General features: G+C 40.9%; 1 protein-coding gene across 4 annotated transcripts in view; it reads left to right on the forward strand.

The window, feature by feature from the left end:
* Window positions 1-21,021, forward strand: part of WASF2 (WASP family member 2) — a 71,115-nt gene that overhangs the window by 28,153 nt on the left and 21,941 nt on the right. Inside the window, exon 1 of one of the 4 annotated variants that reach the window (XM_022552130.3) lies at window positions 14,976-20,585. The exons of the other annotated variants lie outside the window; for them this stretch is intronic. The gene's annotated coding sequence lies outside the window, so the exon portion shown is untranslated. Of the gene's footprint in view, window positions 1-14,975; window positions 20,586-21,021 lie in introns of those variants that run through there. 4 annotated transcript variants of the gene reach the window in all.

Consider the following 21,021-nt stretch of genomic DNA (forward strand, 5'->3'; position numbering starts at 1 on the left):
GCGCTGCTCAGCACCTCAGGATTTAAGAGATAGTACCTTCCTTCAAAGAGTTCACAGTCTACCCCTGTTACAACTGTAATATGGGATGGATGTCATAATAGAGGAATAATAGAGTGCTACTGAAGCAGTGGAGAGCTTGATTAATTCTTTCTGGGGAACATGGTCAGGATGGTTTCATGGAAGCAATTACATTTGAACTGGGCAGGGAAGGATTAATAAATTTCAAGAAGCAGGGGAAAAAAAACTGAAAAAAACGTATTCCAAGAAGCAGGAAATATCTTGACTGAAATCACAGGCATGAGAGTACAATAGTGGATGCAGTGTAGAGCATTGTAAAGGTGTGACCAGAAAGGAGGCTGAAGAAGTATGTTGATGTCAGATAGTCAGAGGCTTTAAGTACCACAATATTTGCCCCTCTCTGATTTTTCTGTCTCAGTCTAGTACTTCTAAAATCTCTAACTCATCTTCAATTCTCAGATGAAAAATTTCAGGTTTGCCTGCGTGTCAGGTGTCAATGTGGCTGAGATTCGGTCATACTGTTTTAGCTTAGTGCTAAGAGAGACCAGTCTTCATCTTGTTCATTGTTGGGAGGCAGCATTCTGAATGACCTCCAGCCATTCTAGGCTTTCAGAGGTTTCTGAAAAATAAAAAGTAGCTCCTTTCTACAGAAAGCATTGGGGATGCTCAGCCTCATTAGCAGGGAAATGCACATTAAAACTACAGTGATGTACTGTTTTGTGTCTATCAGGTGGGCAAAAATTATAGTGTGACAAAAAATGTCAGCTAGGATATGAAGCAACCAGAACCCAGCAAACAGTAGTGTAAGTGGGTACAACTGTTTTGCAAAACGATTTGGTGTTGTTATCTCATGATTGAAGACGTGCATACCCTCTGACCCAGCAATTCCACTCCTAGATATCTACCCTAAAGAACTCTTGAACATGTGCAATGGGAGACAAGTACAAAAAAGTCCATAGCAACACTGTTGGCATTAGCAAAAACAAAAAATCCAACCTAGGAAAAAATCCCAGTATCCATCAACTCTAGATCGGATAAATAAATCACAGTGTGGCCATACAGTAGAGCACTACGTAACCGTGGAAATGAGTAAATTGCAACTATAGCAAAATGAATGAATCTCAACAAATTGTAGAGTGAAAAGTTGCAGAATATACATTATGATTAGATCCCTATAAAGAAACATGTGAGACTAAAAATATAATGTTTAGAGATAAGATGTGATAAAGTTATCACTATTTGCGGTAGTGTTATCTCATGGTGATGGAGGGAGATGGGTTTGGGGAGAGACATGCAGGGGACTTTAAAGCTAATAGTAATATTTTATATCTATAAATTTTAAAACATTAAGAAAAGTTTGGTGATACCTGCTCTAGTCTAGTGTTCCCCCAGTTCTGCTTTCACACACAGACACATTTTTCAGAATGTAAAAACTGAGATTAAGTAATTTAATTGTTCAAAAGAGAAAGCTTATCAGTGACAACCTGGTCTCAAACTCAGTATAGAGCAATTTCTATCATCTTATGTTGCAACTTTCCCATTGTAGATTCTATCGATCAATTAGAAGTGCTTCCACTTGGATTACTGCCTCAGTCTTTCTCCCCTTCATGTAATACATTCTCCACATTGCTGCCAGAGAGAGCTTTCTAAATGCAAATCCGATCATGTCACTCTCTGGCCTCAATCTTAAATAGTTCCCAGTAGCCTTCAGCACACTCCAAGTGCTATATTGCAGCATACAAGGCTCTCTGTGCCTGGGCTTCTGTCTGCCTTATTAGCCTCACCACTCGTGACTTCCTGCACTTTAGCCACACCAGGCTATTTGCTGTTCCTGGAACGCTGTTTGCCTCTGCACACATTGCTCCCTCCACCTGAAACTTAACTAACCCTTTTTGTCTTTTAAAACACTCTTTTTTTTTTTTTTTTTTTTAAATTAATTTGGCCACGCTGAGTCTTAGTTGCAGCACACGGGTTCTTAGTTGCGGCATGCGGGATCTTCGTTGTGGCATGCGAGATCTTTTTGTTGCGGCATACAAACTCTTAGTTGCGGCATGTGGGATCTAGTTCCCTGACCAGGGATCGACCCCGGGCCCCCTGCATTGGGAGCGTGGAATCTTAGCCACTGGACCAATGGGAAGGTCCCTAAGACACTCTTTCTTAATGACCCCCTCCACCCCTGATCTGAGCTGGATGCCTCCATAACACCTTGAATTTAACATTTGTGGCCACATTTATCACTGAGTATTATTGTTCCCTTTTTTAATTTGTCTCCTTCAGTAGCTTTCGAGCTTCGTGAAGATAGGGGCAGTGTTGAATTCTATCCCCAGTGTGTGGCACAGTGTCTGGTATGTCAGGTTCGTTGAATGAATGAATGAATGAACGAACAAACGAATAATTGGATATCACTTTATACGAATGCCACGTGTAGTTTGAAGTTGTCATTTGTTTGACAAATTCTCACCAGTTCTATCTGTATTTATAAGTGCAAGAAGGAAAGGAAAGAAGGGAAAGAAAGAAAGTCAGGCAGGCTGGTGAGTGAGTAGATGAGATGGGGAAGAAGTATTGAGGGGAGGGAAGCTAGGAAAGGTTCAGAGGCTTATTAACATTTTAGGCCAAGTGCCTGGAGATTTTAATAACAGCCTGGATTTCTTTCAAGCTGAGGACATGTGCTGATATTCATGACTTACCCTATTCTAACCTTCCTTAGCCTTTTTGAAAATTTATCTTCTTTGGCTGATAACTCTATCATTCATCTCTCTTTATATTAGGAAGTAAGAGCTTTGAGGTGCATGAATAGAAGGGAGGTGGCAATTTGCTCATGTTGGTCAGGGTGGCCTTGCGCTTTTTTTGTACTAGATTAGACCCCTGATATTTTCTAGGGCTTGGAGAGTGTATGTAGATCCTGTCTTGTGATCTGGTGAGCTACCAGGAATCTTAGTCTAAAACAGAGTTTAAACTTGGACTGTTCAGATTGGGTTCTCTTCTTTCAGGAAGCAGTGCTATAAGACTGGAGGTCCAGACATTCTCCCCATCCTCACCTTCGTGAGGGCCAAAGCACAGGAGCCACTACCTGTAGCTTTATTCGCTTGGTAAATACCTATTGAGCATTCTCTCTGTGCCTAGTATGGTGGTAGGCACTAGGATTATAGATAACTGATCACCAGCCTCAAAGAATCCAGTCTTGTGGGAGAGCAGTAAGAAAATCAGTCATTTTAAAGCAGTGTGATGGGATGGGCATGCACAGGACGTTATGAAAGTTTAAAGAGTGTGTGGGGGAGGGGCACCAAGCTCCTTTGGGGCAAGGCATGTCAAGAGATGTTTCACTTGAGCTCAGCTTTGGAAGACCCTAGAAGTTGGGGGTTGTGGTAGGTGGTTAGACTTGAGCAAAAGTGTGGAGGCAAGAGAGAATGTGATTCAATGGGGAGCCATGGGAAGGTCCCTGGGACTTCAGGGAAGGGTATGTATATATGAAGATGTGACAGGAGATGAGACTGGAGCCAAAGAAAGGGACCATACTGTGAATGACCTTTTCTACTTTCCTAAATAAAAAGGGTTATCAGTAGAAGTGTTTTCATTCATCTAATGTTAGATGTTTACTGTTTCTCTTATTGTTGTCTCTTGAGCAACTGAGTTTTATCTAATGTTTTATTTCTTTGGTTTGTTCTTTTTATGATCCCTGAATTTGGAGCCCTCTTTCCTTTTATTCTTTAGGTTAACTCCACTTTAGTACTATCTAGTCAAACCCCATACTCAGGCATTGTGGAGAGGATGATGCATTGCTTTTAAGGCAGCTTGGAAGGAGGAGGATTTAAATGACCTTCAAAGACTAATGTCAGACCCTCACGTCAATGTCACTGCAATTCATGCATGCATGGAGAGTGGGAAAGGGAACTTAATTATGGAGGAGGGGAATCGTAACCCGGCTTGAATGGGTAGTTGAAAGTCCTGCATCCGCCCCTTAGCCTCAAAAAAGGACTTTCTTACATTTGCTGCCAAAGAGGTCATAGGCAGAGTCCACATAAATACCATCCTCCCTCTGGGGTATGTGAGCCTGTCTTATTCTTTTGCTTTCACAGGTGCAGAATAGGTTCAGCAAATAGTATTCTGATCTCCATTGAACAGAATTTGGCATCTTATTGTTCTTTTCCAGAAAATCAATCCCTTTAAAGCATGGAACATGGCAATTTTAGGTCAGCAGGCATTTAAAAACACCTTTTAACTTTTAAGGGCTGGCCTAATAAGATATATTTTGTACAAAAATACCAGTGTTAACCAAGATGAGACTTGAATCATTTAAATTTTGAAAGGGGCTTAGTTTTAGCTGCTAGTACACTTTTTACCTGTGAAATTACTTCTTGTTGTCTTTTAATGGCACTGTCCTTCTGGAGTTCTGTGAGCATCATCAGATATCAGGCTCCATTCCTTCTGCTAACCCTTGGTAACTGTTCAGAATTCATTACAGTGTTTGGAATGAGGGAACCCACAGTGACCCATGTCACTATCTTTGGACCATAAAGTAGCCTTCCATAGTTAGCCTGGATGACAGCAGAAGCCAGCCTTATGTAGTCAGGATCTGCTTCAACGTGGCTACAGTATGAATGACCAAAGGAGTTAGTCATAGTTAGGCTTATCCATTTCATTAATTTGTTTTGAGAAGTCGCATCAGTGAGGCAGAGCTGCACCTTTGGCTCATTAATACAGGGGTCTGAACAGAAAAATTTATTTCAGTGAAATCCTTGAGAGTTGCTGAAAACACATGATGCTTCTTTGTACTTTATTTTTTTCAGCCGCACCTCGTGGCTTGCAGGATCTTAGTTGCCCGACCAGGGATTGAACCCGTGCCCCCTGCATTGGAAGCTTGGATTCTTAACCACTGCACTGCCAGGGAAGTCCCTCTTTGTACTTTAACTATTTATTTATTTGTTCGTTTGTTTGTTTATGGCTGCTCTGGGTCTTTGTTGCTGCACACGGGCTTTCTCTAGTTGTGGCGAGTGGGGGCTACTCTTCGTTGAGGTTCGCGGGCTTCTCATTGCAGTGGCTTCTCTTGTTGCAGAGCATGGGTTCTAGGTGTGCGTTCTCAGTAGTTGTGGCACTCAGGCCTAGTTGCTCCACGGCATGTGGGATCTTCCCGGACCAGGGCTCGAACCCATGTCCCCTGCATTGGCAGGTGGATTCTTAACCACTGCGCCACCAGGGAAGTCCCCCTCTTTGTACTTTAAATAGAACTTTTCTACTTTGGAGGAAAAGTGCTGTACAAACATGGCCCCAGTTGTTACTGGTACAACATATATATTCATACAGTTCTTGCTATTTCTAAAGTTTGAAAAAAGTTCTGTGTTAACCTAAATACAATTTTAATTTTTCTAAACACATTCATATCTTAAAACAAGACTCATTGATAGATTTTGGTAGGAGGTAGAAAAACAAAGCTCAGTCTTCTTAATTCCTCATCTGTGTGAGCCTTTTGCCTCTGTTTTAATAGAAATTCTTCAGTGTAAAGACCATGGCAGATCCCCTTTTCAAAGCAGTTCCTAGAGATTTAGGTACGCAATTTACTTACTCTTGGTCACCAAGAAAGAGTAAAAATGAAAGGACCAGATGGCTGCTAAGGGAAAATGTTGTAACATCAAACTTGAGGGGCTAGACCAGAGAGCAAGAGAAGAATGCTTGGGGGTAGTCTCAAGGAACTACAATTGCTAGTAACAGAATAGAAATTAGGTAGTGGAAAATGTAGGCTACTATACCAGAGAGATGCTCCTAACAAATTTTGGCTTGGAATTGTCTTTCTAAGTAAAGCTTTTGTGATTATTGGAATGCCACAGAATTCAGCTCTTGGCTTTTTGTCCCACAAAGGTATTAGAATTTAAAACAGACTCTTTGACATGATTTATGGCAGACAAGAAATACCAGTTCAGTTAGGGCAGGTGTTATTTAATTACCCTTCTCTCTGGGAGTGGGGCTTTTCCCACTAAAATTGTTTGTGGGTGAAATCACAACAAAGATCCATAAAGTACAGCTTTATATATATATATTTAAAATAGACATCAGTGTCTTGAATTTTTCTAATGTCAAAGGTTAATTTAAAATATTAATGCTGAAAAGATTAATTTAAGATATTAAATCTGGGCAAGAATACATGTACATATTGTAATTACTTCCTTTTTACAATTAAAGTAATTGGATTATATTTAATGAGCTATTTACATTTAATAATTAAAAAAAGACATCTTTTCAGTATTCCGCATATGCAGAAAGAGATTGAAGGGGGGAGACTCATTTCTGATATAATTATGTTTACTTGGGCTAAAAAGGGAAAACAATTGTGCTTTTTAGAAAAATGCTCAGAAGAATATTATTTTATTTTACTTTTTGGGGGGGGATTTTTTTTTTTATTCAAACAGAAAGACACAAAAATTATAATCATCCTCATCAGTTCACTCAGTCCCATGTAATTAATTTTTTTATCTTAAGAATATTATTTTAAAATATACATACAGTCATCACCCGTTACCTGCAGGTTCACTTTCCACAGTTTCAGTTACCCGAAGTCAACAGCAGTCCAAAATTATTAAATGGAAAATTACAGAAATAAACAATTCATAAATTTTAAATTGCACACCATTCTGAGTAGCATAATGAAGTCTCACACCATCCTGCTCCATCTTGCCCTGGACATGAATCATCCCTTTGTCCAGCATATCCAGCTGTGTATGCTACCTGCCCATTAGTCACTTAACAGCCATCTCGGTTATCAGATCAGTTGTTGAGGTGTCGCAGTGCTGTGTTCAGGTAATCCTTATTTTACCTAATAATGGCCCCAAAGCGCAAGAGTAGTGATACTGGCAATTCATATATGCCAAAGAGAGGCCGTAAAGTGCTTCCTTTAAGTGAAAAGGTGAAAGTTCTCGACTTAAGAAAAAAAATATCGTGTATATATAGGGTTCAGTACTTTCAGGCATCCGTGGGGGGGTCTTGGAACGTATCACCCTTGGAGAAAGGGGGACTACTGTATACAGTTTAGGAAATACCCATAGGAATGTGTTTTGTGGTTCATTGTAAAAGAAGATGAAAGATTAGGCACTTAAAAAAAAAAAGTCCATGATGACAAGATTTCATGAGCTCAACAGTGCACAGAGAATGAAGCTTAGTGACTTTCAGGGACCTCGTAGGTAAAAGTAACCCATCAGAAGTGACAGAAAAACAGATGCCTAGCTGTTTGAAAACAGGAGTTTGTTTGAAAAGCAGTAGCATCTGAACATGTTGTCTGAGGCTGGCACTTTAAATGAGGCAGTGTTTATGTTGTTTAAAGTAAAAGATGTGAAGCTCCTGAGCAGCTGGCTAAAACTGGGTGTAGAGAGGGAGAAAGCAGTGTGTTATTCTCATTAACACCATTTCAGTTCTAGGGTAAATATGTCAGGAAGGCTTTCTTAGGTTAGCATGTAGTCTTTTTTTCGAGGGGGAAGAAACTGGTCTGTGGTTTGGTGGCACTTGTGTATGAAAATGAGAAATATGGGCATAGTCTGGTTTGGGTGTTTTGTGAAGAGTCATTGTGGTGTCATGGACACAGATGGACCTGGGTTTAAAAGCTGACTGTGTGACTTTGATAAAGTTACAGAACTGCTCTTAGTTTTTAAATTCTCTCATCTGTAAAATCAGAATGCTACTACTTACCTTTCAGAAGTGTTTTAAAGGTTAGATTTGTTCAAGAAAATGTGAATGAATACCTGACACATTTTCGGCAGACACTACAGGATACAAAGAAGTTTTAAGAATCCCGCCCTTGGCTCCCAACAGCTGCTGCTGTTACTACTGTTTCTGTTAGGTTTAAGGATATTTTGTTTTTCAGTTCCTGTATTTAAAGAATTATACACTCCCAAAATCTACGCTACAATATAGAATGTAGTGACTGCCATAAAAGGTTCAGCATACTTTTTGGCACTTTCGGAGAGGGAGAAATGACTTCAGACAAGAAGAGTCAAGGAAGACTTCTTAGAAGTTGTGACATTTGCCTTGGGCCTTTAAGATGAAAGGATTAAAAAAAATTTTTTTTTAATTTTTAAGAAATGCCACAATCCAAATAATAGTACCTTTGAGACTATTTGCTTTCAAAGTACATAAAGTGAAAATACTGATTTGACTCTTGACTATGATTTGGAAGACTGATACCCTTTGTCTTAATCCTTAAAATTGGTATAATGTAAGCAGAGGCCATCCATTTCTTTCTCAGCACTTGTCTTCACACTCCCAGAGAACCTGTTTCAGAAGGTAAGAGGCCCACCTACTGCTTGGTTTCCACTGAGACCAAAGAAAAGAGAACCAATTAGGAGAGCCCCTTGTGTAATGCGCAGTGCTGTTTAATTTGACTTGTTCTCCTTAAATTATTTTATTAGCACTAGGAGGTAAGTCCAGACAAACTCAGCTTTTCCTTTGAATTAGCAATAATGAGAGCTGTCAGTTATTGAGTACCTACTGGGTGCTAGATACCTCTCTAGAAGGCTTACGTATGTTATCTCATTTTATCCTTAGAACCATTCTGTGAGGTAGGTTTTATTTTCCCCATTTTACAGATGAGGCTTAGAGAGATTAACCAGCCCCAAATCATATATAACTAGTGGCTCAGGGAATCGTTGAGTCTCTCAACTGAACTTGCCTCTGGGTTCACCAGGCTGTATTGATTTTTGAATGTGGTAAGCACCTGTATGAGTATTAACTTTAAAAAAGAAAAGAGAAATTGTCATTATTAATTATGATTATTCAGAAAATTAATTAAATATTTTGTTCAAGGGACTTCCTTGGTGGTCCAGTGGTTAAGATTCCGCGCTCGCAATGCAGGGGGCCTGGGTTCAATCTCTGGTCAGGGTACTAGATCCCGCATGCCGCAACTAAGACCCGGTGCAGCCAAATTAAAAAAAAAAAAAATAATAATAATGTTGGGCTTCCCTGGTGGCGCAGTGGTTGAGAGTCCGCCGACGCAGGGGACATGGGTTCGTGCCCCGGTCCGGGAGGATCCCGCGTGCCGCGGAGCGGCTAGGCCCATGAGCCATGGCCGCTGAGCCTGTGCGTCCGGAGCCTGTGCTCCGCAACGGGAGAGGCCACAGCAGTGAGAAGCCCGCGTACCGCAAAAAAAAAAAAAAAAAAAGTTATTCAAATATGTTATATGCGTACGGTGATGATATCCTACCTACTTGCAGTGCTTTCTTATTTGTTTGATTTCAGGATACCTGTTATTCCTTTTAAAAGTACTCCATGGTATACACTTATTGAAGATAAATTGAAATTAATCTGACTTTAAAAATTTTACAGTACATCTTTATGATTTGGGACCTTGCAAAACTAGAATGGAAATCAGTTCTGACTTAAACAGGAAGCTTGTGGCTTTAGTCGCTGGGAGAAGGGAAATAAGGAGGTTGAGCCCCGTGATTACTCTTTCTATCTAGATGTATATTCTAACCATGGAGCAAGGTGGGGCATCCCAAGCAGACCACATTAGTCTTACTGAACTGAAGAGACAGAAATTGTAGTTCAAGGGAGGCTGAGGCAACTGGAAGCTGTGAGGTAGAGTTCTGGAAAAGAGGGAGCTATGCAGAAAACTGTTCTAGAAGTCTTCTCAGAGTCCTCTTGAGGCTTGGCGGATCACCCTCATGCCTGGTGGGGTCAAGCTACAGGAGGTTGGGGAAAGAGGGACCAGGAAGTTATGAGCTAACTGGTTCTCAGTGCAGGGGTATGTTTGAATTCCTACTAGCCAGAGGAGAGAGCCCATGTGGCTCACTCTCCAGCAGAGATCCAGTAGACAGCATCCAGTAGAGATCACAGAAGGGCCACATCTGTACTGGGGCTAAAAGATCCAATAGAGTAAAGGCTGCTCAAGACCCACCCTAACAAAGCTTAAAAACAAGCCTCAGACATACCAAATTGAACCGAAAGTCACTTCACTGCCTACAGGAACAAAGCCCAGCACTCTTGAAACCAAGACAACAATGCTAGTTACTCAACATTGTAAAATCACAATGTCCAACATCCAATCAATCAAAAGTTACCAGGAAAATGTGGTCCATAATTAGGAGAAAAATCAGTCAGTAGAAACACTAAGAAATGACAAAGGTGAGACTTCCCTGGTGGTCCAGTGACTAAGAGTCCACGCTCCAAATGTAGGGAGCCCAGGTTCAATCCCTGGTTGAGAAACTAGATCCCACATGCATGCCGCAACTAAGAGTCCACATGCTGCAACTACACATCCCGCATGCCTCAACTAAACATGCCGCAGTGAAGATCCCACGTGCTGCAACTAAGACCTGGTGCAACCAAAATAAATAAATAAATAAATATTTTTTAAAAAAAGAAAAGAAATGACAGAGGTGATGGAATTACCAGACACGGGTATTAAAACAGCTGTTATATCTATGTTCAAGCATATAAAGGAAAATATGAACATACTAGTTAGGAGGTAAACATTTTAGCTTTGCAAATAAACAGTGGAATTTGGTTCCAGTCTCTTTTATTTTTATTATCTTTCTTCTTCCCATGCTGTTGATGATTTGGTAAAATTTGAATATTCTCTTGTAAGTCTGAGTCATAGAATCATATCATTTCAGTGTTGGAAAGAACTTTTAAAGATCATCTTGTTCACCCTCTCATAGTGTAGAAAAAGAAATATTATATTTCATTGATTCTGAGATGTACATTTTCCCTACATTTTAACGTTTCTTGAATCATGATGCATTTTAGATTTGATGAAATACCATAAAAGCCCATTAGAATTGTGACTTTTCCGTAAATTCTTAGTGGTAGAATTCAAGACTTCCTAGAAAACTTCCCTTCTTTATTCTTTATATCCAGATCCTGCCCAGTTCAGCTCTTTATTCCAGGAAGTCTGTTCAGTTCAAAGTGATCTTTTCATCCTTTCTATGTCATCATTGCATCATTCGTTTGATAGCTGAACTTCTGTTTGCTGTGTTACTTAACTGTGTTTTATCTGTCTCCTCAATTAAATTATAAGCTCTTAGAGTCAGGGGAGGGATTTTATATTTCTTTGTGTTTTCTAGTGTCTACTTGATAAATATTCATTGATTGATAAGTGTACTATAATTAGTAATTAGCCATTTATACAACTGAAGCTTATTAATAGTGTTGTTTAATGGTTAACTATGTGCCAGAACTAAGTGCTAGATAGATGTAGGATTAGTACTTCTATTACTGCTGCTGCTGCTGCTGCTGCTACTAGTACTACTATTACAGTCACTACTACTATTATTGTAATTATTCTGAGCTAGGTACTATATTAAGCATTTTATACATGCATCATTTCATTTTTCTTCACAACAGCCTTAAAAACTAAGGATCATTATACTAATTTTAACAGATTAGGAAAAAGGCTAAGAGATTGACTGCTTGCCAAGGTCCCAAAGCTGAAATTTGGCAGTAGTGGGTTGAAAGCCACACCTCTTTCTCTAATGTCCATGCTCTTGCTGCTTTACATCACTGCTTATTAGGTTTTGAGGGCTTTGGTAACCTAGTAAACTGAGGGTAGAAAGAAAAGAAACGGGCACTTACTTTTCACCCTGTTCAAGGACTTTTCCTTATAAATCCCATGTTTTGAATGGTGAATAGACCTTGTGAGAGGAAGTAGATGTACAGCTGCCCTTTGCTGCTCTTAGTTGCTGGCAGCTTGGCTGGTAGTGACAGATGAGTGTGTGACCCTTTTTCAGCAATGAATTCTTGTTACAGCTGGCAGAAGAGAATAGTTGATGTGGAATTTCATGGCAGTTTGCTTCATAATTCCACTCCCTGGTGTTCAGATGTAGTTGTGATTGCTAGGTCTCTCTCCTCACTTAAGTTGGTATATTAACAGTCACATCCAGGACTACTGCTTCTGTCTGCTCCATGACCACACGGTGTGTTTGTGTATTGCCCTGGGCTGTCAGCAAAACATTTTGCTGAATTTCCTTTTTTGTTGTTTCTCTTTACCTTTTTTCCCCTGGCCTTTCTCATTTGTGTAAAACTGGTTTCTTTTTTGGCCTTTTTATCCCAGAGAGGGAGTAGTTACTGCAGAGAGAAGCTTGAAATATGGAGAGAAGTATCATAGAGATTAGCACGCATAGTTAGAGAGCTAGCAGGTTGAAATGAGACTTACTCAGTGCCTGATGTGCTGTTTGGCCCTGATTATCTCCTTCCTCCCTCATTTTCAAACTTGCCTCTGTATCTAATCCACCAGTGGGTGCTCCAGTGCCTTGTCTGTAGGGAGCTTAACCCAGTGCAGTAGACTACTTGGAAGAACCAGGAAAGAAAGTTTACGACCTAGCCCCATTTTCTCCATCCCTGGGTAAGGTAGTAAACTGGGATTAGACACTTCCATAAAAACCCACTGTGTGTTCCCATACGGTAGCACATGTCCAGATTAGGCTTCCTCCCAGCTACTCAAGCGCATGTACTTGGAGAGGAATGCATTTTGTATCTATCCTCATCTCAAATTTTTGGCCGCCACCAACTGGTGATCACTCTTTTCTGTTATTGGCTATAAATAAAGGAAGCTCTTAAAAATAAAGAAGACTTTATTAGGGCTTGTGTGAGTTATTGACACATTTCTAATAATCTTGTGAGCTGATTTGTTGAGGTTTGATACTTTGTTTTGTTTTGTGAGTTAGTTTTTTTTTTTTTATATTTATTTATTTATTTGGCAGTGCCGCGTCTTAGTTGCGGCATGCAGGATCTTTAGTTGCAGCATGAGAACTCTTAGTTGAGGCATGTGGGATCTAGTTCCCTGACCAGGGATCGAACCTGGGTCCCCCTGCATTGGGAGCATGGAGTCTTAGCCACTGGACCACCAGGGAAGTCCCTCCTTCACCTATTTCTTTCTTCCCCCCTCCCCTCTGGCAACCACCTGTTTGTTCTCTGTATCTATAATTGTTCCTGTTACTTTTTTTTTTTTTTTTTTTTCGGCCACGCCATGCAGCTTGTGGGAACTTGGTTTCCCGGACCAGGGATTGAACCTGGGTCACAGCAGTGAAAGCACCGAATCTTAACCACAGACCACCGGGGAACTCCCTGTTTCTGTTACGTTTGTTCGTTTGTTTTTTAGATTCCATATATAAGTAATATCATACAGTATTTGTCTGACTTACTGCACTTAGCATAATACCCTCTAGGTCCATCCATGTTGTTGCAAAGGCAAAATTTCATTCTTTTTTTTAAAAAAATATTTATTTTATTTTTGGCTGCATCAGGTCTTAGTTGCGGCACACGGAATCTTCATTGCAGCATGCAGAATCTTTTCATTGGGGCGCGCAGGCTCTTCACTGGGATGCGCGGGCTTCTCTCTAGTTGTGGCCCAGGCGCTCAGTAGTTGTGGCACATGGGCTCTGTAGTTTCAGCATGCAGGCTCTCTAGTTGTGGCTCGATTGCTCAGTAGTTGCAGCGTGGGCTTAGTTGCCCTACAGCATGTGGGATCTTAGTTCCCTGATCAGGGATCGAACCTGCGTCCCCTGCATTGGAAGGCAGATTCTTAACCATTGGACCACCAGGGAGGTCCCATACCACATCTTCTTTATCTATTCATCTATTGATGGGCACTTGGGTTGCTTCCATATCTTGGCTATTGTAAATAATGCTGCAATAAACTTAGAGGTGCAGATATCTTTTTCTTTTTCGTTTTTTTAATAAGTTTATTTATTTGTTTTTATTTTTGGCTGGGTTGGGTCTTCGTTGCAGTGCATGGGCTTTCTCTAGTTGTGGCGAGAGGGGGCTACTCTTCATTGCAGTGCATGGACTTCTCATTGTCGTGGCTTCTCTTGTTGCAGAGCACGGGCTCTAGGAGTGCGGGCTTCAGTAAATGTGGGAAGGAAGCTCAGTAGTCGTGGCTCGCGGGCTCTAGAGCGCAGGCTCAGTAGTTGTGGCACATGGGCTTAGTTGCTCCGCGCATGTGGGATCTTCCCAGGCCAGGGCTCGAAGCCATGTCCCCTGCATTGGCAGGCAGATTCTTAACCACTGCGCCACCAGGGAAGCCCCAGATATCTTTTCGAATTAGTGGGGTTTTTTTCCCCCCTTTCGATAAATACCCAGGAGTGGAATTGCTGGATCAAAAGTAAGCCCTTTTAGATGGATAGTTTGGAGTATTTCAAACCATTCCATTAAAAAAAAATTTTTAATTTATTTTTTCATTTTTGGCTGCGTTGGGTCTTCCTTGCTGTGCAAGGGCTTTCTCTAGTTGCGGCGAGCGGGGGCTACTCTTCGTTGCGATGTGCTGGCTTCTCATTGTGGTGGCTTATCTTGTTGCAGAGCATGGGCTCTAGGCGCGCGGGCTTTAGTAGCTGTGGCGCACGGGCTTAGTTGCTCTGCAGCATGTGGGATCTTCCCGGACCAGAGCTCGAACCCGTGTCCCCTGCATCAGCAGGCGGATTCTTAACCACTGCGCCACCAGGGAAGTCCCCTAGACCATTCCATTTTAATGAATTAGGTATTGCTAGAAATTGGCATTAGGTTGGGAAAGTAAAATGAACTTTGTGTCTGTTACTGCAAGTTATCAGTGATAACATTGTAGACTGTGTAATTGGGGTCTTAGAACAGGGAACTTGGGCAAAGGTGGAGATCTAGGAAATATTTTACGTTCATAAATCGTTTCTTTGGAGCGCAGAATACTTTGCAAACAAAATCTCAGTTTCGTATGGCACCTCTCAAGCATTTTTTTTAGTGCAGCTCACAGCCGAACTAGAAAGATGAATTGAAAGTTTTTCCCCAATTGCTAGTCATCATTAGACTAAGAACTAGAATCCAGGTTTCCAACTCACAGTTTTAGTGTATTTTCTTTTGGACAACCAGACGGATTCTACTAAAAAGAGAGCCTAATTTTGGCCATTTAAAAGGCAGTTTTCGGGCTTCGCTGGTGGCGCAGTGATTAAGAATCCACCTGCCAATGCCAGGGAGACGGGTTCAAGCCCTGGTCCGGGAAGATCCCACATGCCGCAGAGCAGCTAAGCCCGTGCACCACGACTACTGAGCCTGCGTGCCACAGCTACTGAAGCCGGCGCGCCTAGAGACTGTGCTCCGCAACAAGAGAAGCCACGGCAATGAGAAGCCTGCGCACCGCAATGGAGAGTAGCCCCACTCGCTACAACTAGAGAAAGCCCACGCGCAGCAACGAAGACCCAACGCAGCCAAAAATAAATAAATAAATTTAAAAATAAAAGGCAGTTTTCTATGGAATAGTTGATACTAGAAGAAACTAATTTTGAAGTAAAAGTTATCCCCCAATTTTAGCTTTAAGAGCAAAGCTATGGTTAGAGCCTGAAGAGTAATAAAAGTAAGAACAAAAGATGGTATTGCTCCCAAAAGATAATAGAAAGCTATGGAATTACCAGATGTGAATGGTCCTTGATATACAGTGTGTTCAAGGAGTAAGATACAGTAGTTTGGAAGTCCTGTTTCCCTGGGCTGCTTTCCCAAAACCAAATTAGGACAAGAAGGAGCTTTACACTTATTGAATGTAGGTCCATAGCTGGTGTCATTCCTTTATGAAATTGGAAATTTCTCCTGGTTTTAGATCACAAGTAAGCTTTTTTTCTTGGTTCTCCCAGTCAGATAGTTTCTTTGTCCACCCTAGGAGTTCCATTTGTCTTGCTAGCTCTTTTGAACATTACTCTAGTGACCTAAACTGATTTGTCAGTAACTTCTTATGTTTGGAGAGAGTCTGGTTATATTTGTAGGTTTAGCCCCACCCTGTATTTCAATAGGAAGTGGGTAGATGCTTTAGTCTATAATGAGGCATTCCTCGTGATTGTTGCATGATAGTGAAGGCTGCTATATGCAACAGTAAATTCATACTTCTTTAAACATTTTAACAGACAGACTTAGATTACAGTAAACTTGTGTGTTGTGTATTATTTTGAAGTCAAATGATTATTTGACTTTCAGTTGAGATTCTTGAACCGCTGTGAAATATACATTCTTTAACATAAAGAAATTTATTTCTTGAAAGAGGAAACTGGCCTACAAAGCAAAGCTCTTCTCATATGCCCCCATCCAAAGTGCTGTTAACTATAGAACAGTGGGAAATGCTGAAGTGAAAGCAGAAGTCCTAATTGCCACACATACAATATCCCCACATGTTCTCATCCCCTGCTACTGCTGATCAGCATTTTGGGGGTATGTTTCAAAGAGGAACTGCCTTGAGAAGCATTTCTGTTGTTACGGTTTTTGCTGTAGCTCAGATATACTTGCTTTTGGATGTGGCCATAGAAATCTGCAGGTGTTATCAGTGACCGTGGCTCTAAATGAAGCGTTGTTTATTTATTTATAATAAATAGCTAGTAGTACATATCATTGCCAGAACGAGTAGTCATCTGTTTTCTGTCCTGGTAATAATAAGAATTCAGAGTGTAGGGTACAGATGAGTGCATCCTCCCTCTCACATGCAGCCTTCCTTTATTATCTTCTTCCACCCTCCCAATCCCTACCTCTCACCTACTTCACCCCACTCCTGCTACAGGCTGTTGGGAACAGAATTGAGAGTTCAGAGTGTAGGGTACATGTCAAAGTCTCCTTTTGCCTTTGCACTGACCAAATGTGATATATAAATATTTCATGATAACTTCAAATATAAAGACTTGTAGAATCTTACTGTTGTGAAGGGACCTCAAAGAACACCTCATCCAGTTTCCAGTTCAAAGCATGAATCCCATAATGGTACTGGCAGTCTAGACTGGTCAGTGTACTCCAGGCCATAGCTAGGAGGGGATGCCTGAAGTCTTTTATTTATTCTCAGGCTCATTCTCAAGTTTCTTAGGCTGAAAATAGCCAGGGGTAAAGATGGGGGTTGCTGCTGAGTCTGGCTGGATGTCTGGAACTGGTCCAAAGCCAGTTTTTCCTTTGGACTCCTTTGGGTAGCCAACTCCCAGATTGGCTTGGGAGGTTCCCAGAGTGTAAATAACTTAACCCCAGGGCTTTGTCTGGAATGTCCTTTTTACCATTCTGGATCCTAGCCGTCCTGGTAACTAGATGAATCTAGATCTGGCAAAGGGTTTGATTCATGGTCATGATCTGCCCTTCTCTACAGTCCCTAGACCTCCCTCTGGCCTTGTGTTCAGAATGCAAGTGGCTGTTGACCAAGTGAAGAGGTTATGGCAGCTTAGGTAGAAGCAAATCCAGGAATTTTAGAACTTCTTAAAGGTCATCTAGCTCAGTCTCTTTATTTTGCAGATGAGGAAACTGAAGCCCAGAGTGACAATTATATCATCTTTGATTTAACAGGCATTGTAGAAGTCATCCAGTCTGACCTCTCAACATCATCTTACAGTCTAGGAATCTCTCCCCCAACATGCCCAATAGCTGGTATCCAGAGGATGATACTGGGGAACTTATAACTTCTGAAGAGAACCCATTCTAATATAGGACAGCTCTAATTAAAAGGAACTAACTTAATTGAAATCTACTTCCCTGTAACTTTTATCTTCTCAGTGGTTCTAATTTAATTCCTCTCCTATGTAACATCCCCCAAGGTAAGACCTTCTCAGACTCCCAAGTTAGCAAATATCTCTGTAGCATATAATTTCCCTAATCAAAATAAAGTATAACTGAAAAAGAACTTTACTGATTCTATAAAGACAGGGCATTCCACTTTCATGTGTCCAAACTTCTTTCTCCAGCCAAGAACGACTACTTTCTTGGTTTTCTTCACTTTCTTTTCATTACTGGCACTAGCATTTAGCTCTTTTCATAATACTTTTTTTTTTTTTAATTTTTTATTAGAATCAGGACCTCAGTTCCCCTGCCAGGGATTGAAACCAGGCCACAGCAGTGACAGTGCCAAATCCTAACCACTAGGCCACCAGGGAACTCCCTCATAATACGTGTAATAAAGAAACATACATTTTAGCACTTTGTGAGTATAACTGTACAAAGCTATCAGGAGAGAGCTACAGATAGGGCTGAAGGGTTGGACTCACCCCTGCAGCCTGTCTATGGTTCCTCAGTTCATATTTGCTAGCTGTGGTGGGTCTCTCCATTTCTATTGTCTCCTTCTCAGCCTGGGAAGAGTTTCCCAACTGGTCTTCTTACCTCCAGTCTTCTCCTGCCCAAATACAGCTTCCGATTTCTGTTAGAATGATTTATCTAAAAATGCAGATTTGCCTATGTCACTTCCTTAATTTAGTGGTTCGTCAACACCCAGTGCTCCACACATTTTCCACTAAATGACTACTGATGATAGATGAGCTTTTCTCAACTGCATTCCCATAAGAAAATTAAACCCTAATGCTATTAGGCATCCATTGTATGTAATGTATTAACTTTTTTCCAGTGCATCTGAAATGGTCCTAGCTGCTTACATTCTTGAAGAGAATTGAGGAAATAGTCATTCAAATTCTTTTCTTTGTTCTGTGGTTCAGATGAGGAACCCAGTGTAAAAGAGTAAAGAGAGAGAATGTATATTCTTCAAGAGGTCCAGAAGCATGGCTGGGAACAATCTCCAGAAAAAAACTCCACAAATTTCATTGAAGTCTAGGGTTTCAACTTTATTATTATTTAAAAAAAAATATATATATATATATACACACACATTTATTTATTTATTATAAATTTATTTATTTAATTTATTTATTTTTGGCTGCTTTGGGTCTTTGTTGCTGCATGCGGGCTTTCTCTAGTTGTGGCGAGCGGGGGCTACCCTTCCTTGCGGTGCACGGGCTTCTCATTGTGGTGGCTTCTTTTGTTGCAGAGCACAGGCTCTAGGTGCTCAGGCTTCAGTAGTTGTGGCTCACAGGCTGTAGAGCACAGGCTCAGTAGTTGTGGCGCACGAGCTTAGTTGCTCCACGGCATGTGGGATCTTCCCGGACAAGGGCTTGAACCCGTGTCCCCGGCATTGGCAGTCGGATTCTTAACCACTGCGCCACCAGGGAAGACCCTAGGGTTTCATCTTTAAATTTATGTGAATATTGTATTCTACTACATAATATGTCCATTGTTAAAAGTGTTTTAAAATATTTGTCAGTGAATAGAATTGATTTTACAGGAGGATTTGCCCGAGGTCCGTGGAACTAAAAATAACTACCTTTTTTCTTAGCCCTGTAGTGGACATTTTATACATGTTACATTATTTAATGTCTCTAGGAAAATTGCCCAAGATAACACAGCTAGTAAGGTGTCAAGACTCAGGGCACTAAGAGAAGTATGTCTCAACTCCACAACTTGAAGCTGAGTTGAGTCAAGAGCCTTGGAAGTCTTTGCCCCATTTCTAAGTTTGTCTTCACTGGAATAGAGGGGTTTTTTTTTCCTTGGTCAAATTAGTATTGTGGTTCAGATCATGCGTAATTCCATACTTCTTTGGCATAATACCTTGATTATCCAAAAGGAAAATGAGCAGTGATGCAGGTAATTCCATATAATAGGGAATCTTGTCTTTCTCTGGTGGCTCTGAAACATATAAAATTACTTTTTTTTTAGTAGCAGATTCACTTTTCTAATTATTTTGTCTTGATAGATATTGACATATTGTAATTTCCTGAGTACTCTAGCTGGTTGTGGGAGCTGGCTTTTTTTGGCAAGAGGTAGCTATCTTGCTATTGAAAACTTGGTTCCTCCACCCCAGAAGACATAGAGTTGACTCCATTTGTGTCCACTTACCCAAGGTACTTGGGAAAGCATAAATGCTAAAGTACCAAGGTGTCAGAGTGGCTTCCCCAGCTCCACCCCTAATCTGACATTTACCTAGCCATCTGGAATCCAGTTTCCATTAGGTGTCCAAAGAGAATGTCTGGAATGCCCTGTCAGTGGCCATTCAGTGCAGAATTTCAAGGGGATCTGGCTTCTGTAGCTCCTCTAAGAAGCTAGAACAAGTTCTGAAATAATTGCTAATGGAGGGAGCCATAGTGGCTATTTTCACTCATCTCTGGCTGTACCCCTGAATTTCTGGTTCTTCCTAAAAGCTTGAAGTTTGGGAGTCTAAGGGCATCCAGAGGATGCAGAGTCCTGTGAGGTTCTTTTATTTGTAACATCTTGCCTCCTTTGCTGTTCTAAACTCTCTTTTCAGTATGAGTTAATAAAGCTTGCATGTTAGTACCCAGTACCCTTTAGATTATGTAAAAGAGGAGAAGAGGTAGACTGGGAGGGAAAGTCCAGAGTTTGGATTAGAAAACCTGTTTAGTCAAAGGGGAACTTAGCTGAGGAACAGAATGAAAATTATTTCCTTAGACAGTAGACAAACATTCAGGAAACACCTCTGCACCCCAAAGATAGGAACAGCTGCCACACAGTGACTATTAAAGGGAGGTTCTAAGTTATGAGCAAACAGCTGATTCTCTTGGTTCTTAGGCTGTTGCTGTTGGTGACAGGAAATCTTGTTTCCCAAGCTGCTGGCTTCCTGTTTTATTTTTACTCTTAGCAGATCAGAATGTCCATAACAAGGAGCAGTCTGTTCCAAAGGGTTCTACTCCCTCTTTGAGCCTGAAGGGCTTTTTTTTTTTTTTCTTTTGGTCAGACAATATGTTGGTTCACTTTTAAGATCTATGATGTTTAGCTTGATTTAAGCATTTCGTATTCACAATCAACTTTTTTGGTGATGAGCTGGTGTTTTGAGATTTGATGTAAGTAAACCTCTGTGGGGTTTTTTTTTTTTTTTTTTAAAGAGGAGGTTGCAACCTTGGGGACTTGGGTATGTTACCTTTATGCTTTACCATTTAATTTGCCATTTTCCCTAGCACAAAAACCATTAGGCTGTTTTAAATTTCTTTAGTTTCACAAGATAGGGAAACAGTTCCAGCCCGATGTGCCTTGGCTGTAGTCATATCCATTTTGTTGGATAAAAAACCTCCTCCTGTCCTTGTAAAGCTAGGAATTTGGTAATCTAACTCTAAAACAATAGCTCAGCATGAACCTAAAGTGCTGGGGGATTTCCTAGGGAAAGGGGCTCAGCCGACAGGATAAGAAACAGTAACTGGAAGGTTTCCGGATCTGCTCCACTTCCTGCTGTTTCAAGAGCCTTTTGGCCCAGGTGTGTTGAACCGGATGGGAGAGAGAAAG

Source organism: Delphinapterus leucas, chromosome 1, assembly GCF_059928025.1.
Source record: "Delphinapterus leucas isolate spDelLeu-1000000601 "Yukka" chromosome 1, BTC_Dleu_Yukka2, whole genome shotgun sequence".
In the NCBI taxonomy this organism is placed as follows: Eukaryota; Metazoa; Chordata; class Mammalia; order Artiodactyla; family Monodontidae; genus Delphinapterus; species Delphinapterus leucas.